Source organism: Octopus bimaculoides, chromosome 9, assembly GCF_001194135.2.
Source record: "Octopus bimaculoides isolate UCB-OBI-ISO-001 chromosome 9, ASM119413v2, whole genome shotgun sequence".
NCBI lineage: Eukaryota > Metazoa > Mollusca > Cephalopoda > Octopoda > Octopodidae > Octopus > Octopus bimaculoides.
The window spans coordinates 43,703,105-43,710,603 of NC_068989.1; the positions used below are offsets into that span (position 1 = coordinate 43,703,105).

The window sequence follows — 7,499 nt, forward strand, 5'->3', positions numbered from 1 at the left end:
TTTTTTTTTTTTGTCTTCAAGACTTTCAGAATGCACTGCCACTACTGGGCTGCTGAAAGCACCAAGTCACACATTCTATCAAATTGTGCCAGAGCGTTTAGTTCATTTGAGATCTGTCTGATGTAATGTCTATATATGAATGAGCAGTGTGTAATGCTTTGTGTTATGTGTGTTCACATGTATTCATGAGTGTGTGTATTCGTTTGTAATCTGTGTGAAAGCAGTAGAAAATGAAAATAAGAGAGAGAGAGGGGGGAGATAAGGATAAAAGAAAGAGAGGGGGGATAAAGATAAAAGAGAGAGAGGAAGAGGAAAGATAACAAGAGAAGAAATACCATTAAAATGGTAACTAAGCCATCCAGGTGGTACCTTCAGAGGGCAGTGCAGAAGTTCTGAATCTGTAGAGATCTTTTAAAATTGATTTGGTTCATCATAAATTCTCAGAGGGTGTGTATGTGCATCTCTATAGGGGTTTAGGTGTGTGTGTGTGAGCATGCTTGTGTGTGTGCGTGTGAGTGAGTGTGTGTGTGTGACAGAGGGTGGGGGAGAAATGGAAAAATGTGTAGTGTGATAGAAATAGAAATAAATACTTAAGTTGAACAGTTGGTCTGTATTTTTAAAGGAGATAATAATAATAATAATAATAATAATAATAATAATAATAATAATGAAAAGATACAAAGAGATTAGTTGCAACAAGGGAAGATATGAGTCAAGAGAGAACAGTAAATGGAGTGAGCAGAAGAGAGAGAGGGGGGGAGAAAGAGAGATGGGGGGGAGAAAGAGAGAGGGGGAGAAAGAGAGAGGGGGGAGAAAGAGAGAGAGAGAGAATGAGTGAATAGGTTTAAGAAGAATTGTCATGACAGACAGATTTCAAAATCTTTGGACCAGACCATTGGTTTCGGAACGCTTTTTTATTATTTTTTACAATTTTTTTCTTCATTTTGTTCAATACTTTTGTATCGTCTGGTTAAGCTCCTCACTGTTCAGATCTCACAAAATGTGTGTGTGTGTGTATGGTCCGGTAAATGTGTGTTTATAGGAGGAAGAGAGAAGGCATTGATTTTTATCTTTCAACATTCAAGAGACAAATGAAATGAGCAGCAATGATACAGACTAAAAGTAATCAAATATATACACTTTCCTTCTGCCCTGCTCCCACCACCACCACTACTATCTTTGTGACTAGCAAAAATATATAAATAAATAGTTTTTGTTTATAATTTTCTCTCCACTTAAATAATTTCATATCTATATTTACTATTTAGATCAAATAGTAGCTAATTGACACCTCTCACTTGCAGGGTCCTCATATTCAGGAATGAAAAAACAAAAACAAAATATATATATATATATATAATGAGGTTTCATTGCAGCTAAAGAGAGACTAAGTTGGAAGAAAATATATTATTGATATCAAATTTTGGCACAATGCCAGCAATATTTGTGGGACTGGTACCTATTTTATCAAACTCAAAAGAATGAAAGGGAAAATCAACCTCAGTGAAATTTGAACTTAGAACATGAAAATGAGTGAAATACCACTAAGCATTTTTCCTGGCTTGCTAATGATTCTGCCAGCTCACCCCCTTAAAAAAAATGACAAAATATAGTACAAATACAAAGTCTTATTGCCAGAAAACCACCCATAGATATCTTCTGGCTTTTGGCCCACAAGTGCACTGCTTCTTTTCTGTATGCTTTCTACAGTATCTAGAATGGCCTCTGCTTCTGCAAGGCGACTGGACTCAATCCACCTCTTTGCCAATCAGGCATCTCTGATTCACTTATCTTTCCTCCTCTCATCAAGTTTGTTCTGACCAATCTTGCCCAACTAGGTCCCACACTACTCACTAAACCCAGTTCCTTCCTTCCTAAACTGTTAGCCCTCTAGAATTCTCTCCCACTTTATATCATCATCATCATTGTTTAACATCCGCTTTCCATGTTAGCATGGGTTGGACGATTTGACTGAGGACTGGCAAGCCAGAAGGCTGGACCAGGCTCCAATCTGATCTGGCAGAGTTTCTACAGCTGGATGCCCTTCCTAACACCAACCACTCCAAGAGTGTAGTGGGGGCTTTTACATGCCACCGGCACGAGGGCCAGTCACACAGTACTGGCAACGGCCACACTCAAAAGTGTTTTTTATGTACCACCTGCACGGGAGCCAGTCCAGCGGCACTGGCAACGACCTTGCTTGAATACTTTTCTAACGTGCCACCAGCACAAGTTCTAGAAGGCAACGCTGGTAATGATTACACTCTAATGGTGCTATTTACAGGCCACTAGCACGGAAGCTAGACAGCTGCTCTGGCAATGAACACGCTCGACAGTGCTGTTAGTGCTCCACTGGCGCGGTGACTAGTCATCGAGTATGGTTCAATTTCGATTTCGATTTCACTTGCCCCAACAAGTCTTCGCAAACAGAGTTTAGTGTCCAATGAAGGAGAGGTTGGCATGGGTGCCAGTCGTCGGATTCGGTTCGATTTCGATTTCAGATTCAAATTTCAAATCTTTCCTGCAATTATTGATTTATAAAGGTCCAAGAGGAACATCAATGGCATCGGTCTTACTTGCTGTAGGAGGGCCTATGAAGGCCATAGCCACTACCCCCTACCCCCCACCACAGACAAAAAATTCAAATGGTTTAAGTCAGGGGTTCTCAACCATTTTTATCTATGGACACCTTTGATTGCTGTTTTTTCACACATTAACTTGTTTAGGTTGAACTATGTAAAACGCTAGAGAAGAAAGCTACTGTTTCTTGCAAGACATACCAATATGTACATCTAAAACAAAATATTTTCAGGGGCCCTTAAAATACCCCCAAAATCTTGTTACGGACACTCAGGAGCCATATGAACCCTGGTTGAGAATCACTGGTTTAAATGGTTTGGGCCTACCCTCACACATGGTCATGAATGCTGGTTAATAACCAAAAATGGTACGAATACAAATGGCTGAATTTAGGTTTGTATGAAGAATCTTAAAAGTAACATAACCTGTAAGGATTTATAGCTCTTGGTTGAGTTGCTACTTCTCTGCATGGATAGGCCACAGATCCAATATTACAGAATGTCACAGGAAAGAATTACAAAGCAGAATATTCAAGCCAAGCTAACCAGCAGGAGACCTAGGGGTTGACCAAGAATGAGATAATTGGATAATATCCAGTGTCTCAGTTGGTCATGCCCAGGAATCCATCTGGAAAGTTTAATGATGGCTGTTTCTGATAGGACCATTGGAGTAGGTTCCTGAGGACTCTACCCCCATGAACCTTCCAGGAACGGTGAGCAGAGATGATGGTTGGATGCATGGATGGTTTGTGTTGTTGTTGTTGGCACTCCGTCACTTACGACATCGAAGGTTCCAGTTGATCCGATCAAAGGAACTGCCTGCTCGTGAAATTAACGTGCACGTGGCTGAGCACTCCACAGACACATGTACCCTTAACGTAGTTCTCGGGGATATTCAGCGTGACACAGTGTGACAAGGCTGACCCTTTGAATTACAGGCACAACAGAAACAGGAAGTAAGAGTGAGAGAAAGTTGTGGTGAAAGGGTACAGCAGGGTTCACCACCATCCCCTGCCGGAGCTTCGTGGAGCTTTAGGTGTTTTCGCTCAATAAACACTCACACTGGTAATCGAAACTGCGATCCTATGACCGCGAGTCTGCTGCCCTAACCACTGGGCCATTGCGCCTCCATGATGGTTTGTATACATAGAATAAAAAATAAAAATTGTTCAATACTTTCAAGAATTCCTTGAACAGAATTTTATAGATTAGCAACATACACTAACACAAATAAATTTAACCAGGAAATAACTGCATGCCTTCAGTCTACATAGCTGATGATGAGTGTCACAAGCATTTCAGCCGTATGTAAAGAACCCTCCATTCAATACACGGGCAAATGATCAAATCTACAAAAACCAATCGATTCAAGCAAGAACGGGAAAATGGATAACAAAGAGATTAAGAAGCACCACTGTTTCTTCTCTTCTTCCTCCTTCAGTCAGCAACTAAGGCATGTTTCAATGATTTTAATATCTTTACCTTTACCATAATCACCACCACCACCACCACCACCATCACCACCACCGCCGCTGATGCCAACGTCACTACTAATACCACAACACTGCTTGCATCCATGATCAACACCAGCATCAGTATCAAGACCACCAACACACATGAATATCATCAACAGTAACATTGAAATCACATCTGCCACTACCACTGGCACCACCACCACCACCACCACCACCACCACCACAGATACTATGGGGAAAAAAATAGTAAACCTGCTTAAATATTCTAGCTCATTTCCTTCTCCAGAAACAAGAATCTGTGCTTTCATGGATCATATAAAAAGATACACCCACAAACACAGACACACACACACACACCACACAACACACACATACATATATATATATAAAATTAATATATATATATAATTAATAAATATATAATTAATTTATATATATATAATTAATAATAGTAATAGTATGACAACAAAAGAATGAATGAGACTTCGATATTATGTAAATAGAGGAATTTATCTGTAATATAACATGTGACAATTATTCGGTTGCCATAATAAAACTCTGAGTTTCGGATGTCGGGGCGGAAAACTGCTCCGGCATCTCGTCAGTTATTAAGACAAACAAAAATGCTATGAAAATGACTGTTAAACGAAGGGAAATTACTATGTAAATGACCGTTATTAAGACAAACAGAAGAGCTATTAGATTGACCGTTAAATAAAGGGAAAAAAACTCGAAAGCGGAGAAAGTAAAAGACGCTCATAGAATTTGCATATGGGCACGTGCATACATATATATGTGCGCACACACACCCACATACATGTGCCTATATGCATATGCTCACTCACACTTGCGTGAAACACATACATGCACACCTACACACACGCCTATATAGCTGGATAATATGGTTGTTTTTCTTTTAACCCAGTGTCTGAAGCTCAAGGTGTGATTGTTGAACCTGGCTTTAAAATTCCCCTCTGTGAAACCCACATATTTCTTTGGCGAAACTATGTCCTTAGTGGTTGTAGAGTCTATGGTGGCTTCATAAATGATGGTCTCGGACATGCAAGCTCTATTTAGCGGGCACAAATTTTTATCCCTGCATGAACAGCTGGTTTCATTTTGTTGTTTTTGTGTGTTGTGTGTGATTATATTTTTAAAATTAGTAGTTGAGCTAAAACTGATTTTTAAGTTATGTCTATTGAAGAGCTTTCTGTAACTATGACTGATTGGAAAATGCCCATCTATAAGTGATAAATATTTACCTACATTAAAAGTTATTAAATTTATATATACATACATACATATATATAGATTAGGTTGTCTCACATAAAATATTGTATTTTAAATGGGTTTCTTATGAGTCATCTATAAATGGATTTTTAATGAGTTTCTATGTATATGCCTGTTTACTCATAACTCTTTTTCTTTCCAGACAATACCAATATTCAAAATTGCTACCACAGCTCTTATGACAATGTTGACAACTGAACAATACTGAGCTTTTGGTAATGAATCTGTTGATATTAGAACTGTTCAGAGATGGTTCCAAAGATTTCGTTCAGGAAATGAAAGCCTTAAAAATTATCCAAGAGGGAGACCAAAATCAGTTATTTGGTATGATGAATTGAATGCTTTGATTAAACAAAATCCAAAAACAGTCTGAAAAATCAGATCAGAACTCCAGACATCTCCTGCAACTGCTTCTTGACACTTGAAGAAAATTGGAAAAGTCAAAAGGATGGATTCATAGAAACAGACACCTTACAGTATGTTCCATGTTGATTTCTAAGTTGGAAAGAGAACCATTTTTGTACTGATTCATTATGTGTGATGAGAAATGGATACTCTTTGATAACAGTAGGAAGACAGGACAATACTAACATGCAAGAGAGTCACCAAAACACTACCCAAAACCACTATTGCACCCTAAAATGTTGATGATCACTGTATGGTGGTCAACAAAGGGGGTTACTCATTATTCATTTTTGCAACAAGGAAAAACTGTAACAGCAAAATCCTGTTTTCAGGAAATAGATTGTATGCATGAAAAATTAAAAAAGAAGCAACCCAGATTAGTGAATAGAGATGGCCCAATTTTGTTTCATGATAATGCACAGCCTCACACTTAAGCTACGTTCCACAAGTTGCAAACCCTGAATAATGAAACTTTGGCACACTCTCCTTATTCCCCTGATATCTCGCCTTCTAATTATGATATACTTAAACACTTCAAGTTTGCTATATGCCATAAAGGATTCTTAAATAAAGAAGAGGTAATTGAAGCATTTGAACAGTTTATCAGTGTAAAACATAACCAATTCTTTAAAGATAGAACATATGCCTTAGAGGAACGTTGGATGAAGGTCATAAATGAACATGGATATTTTGATTAAATAGATAAATATTCTAACAATTAAAAAACAATTTTACACACACACACACACACACATATATATATACATATATATATGTATATGTATGTATGTATGTGTATGTATATATATGTATATATATATATATTATATACATATATATATATATGTGTATATATATATTATATACATATATATATGTATATATATATTTATATAATATATATATATATATATATATATATATATAAATATATAATATAGATATACATGGTGTGATCCAGAGAGGAGTGGACAGCATGCTGTGACCAGCGGTGTCAAATGGACACCCAACGGACTGGTCGGCCAAGGTGATCAAGGTGATATAATCAATTTAATGTCTACTTTCACATACTTGCATGAATTGAATTATGGTGCATTGGGCTAGTGTTTTACTGATGGATACCTTCTTGTCACCAACAACCTTTTACTTCCAAGCAGAGTAATAATCTCCCAGTTTATCAAACAAACAACCCAGACATGTTTTTGTGGTGGACTGCAAAGCAAACAACACTGTCGAGAAGCCACTGTTTACAAACCAGTGAAGGTGAAGGAAATATGAACAAACACAAATGCACACAAGCACAGACACATATACATATGCATAAGACAAGCTTCTTTTAGTTTCCATTTAACAAATCCATTCACAAGACTTTGGTTCATCCAGAGCTATAATCAGAGACAGGATGGGCATCTGGGGTCTTCTACAATAGTCCTGAGCCAACCAAAACCTTGTGAGTGGATTAAGTGAACAGAAACTAAAAGAAGCTTGCTGATGTGTGCATGCACATGTGTATGTGTGTGCCTTTGTCTTGGCATCGTGTTTCCAAGCAGGCATCGTGTTTCCAAGCAGGCATCGTGTTTCCAAACATTTCCCCATGACCAAATGTTTTTCAAGGAAGACCAGAAAAGAATGACATTGATTGTATGGTGGTGATACTCATTTACAACCGTTACATGATGTCAAGAGAAAAGCACACACAAAAATGAGCTTTTAGTTTCTGTCAAAGGATTCAGTTGGGTTGGGAGTATCA

General features: G+C 37.9%; 1 protein-coding gene across 1 annotated transcript in view; it reads right to left on the reverse strand.

Moving 5' to 3' along the window:
- Window positions 1-7,499, reverse strand: part of LOC106883925 (tetraspanin-15) — a 108,516-nt gene that overhangs the window by 67,926 nt on the left and 33,091 nt on the right. The window lies entirely within an intron of this gene.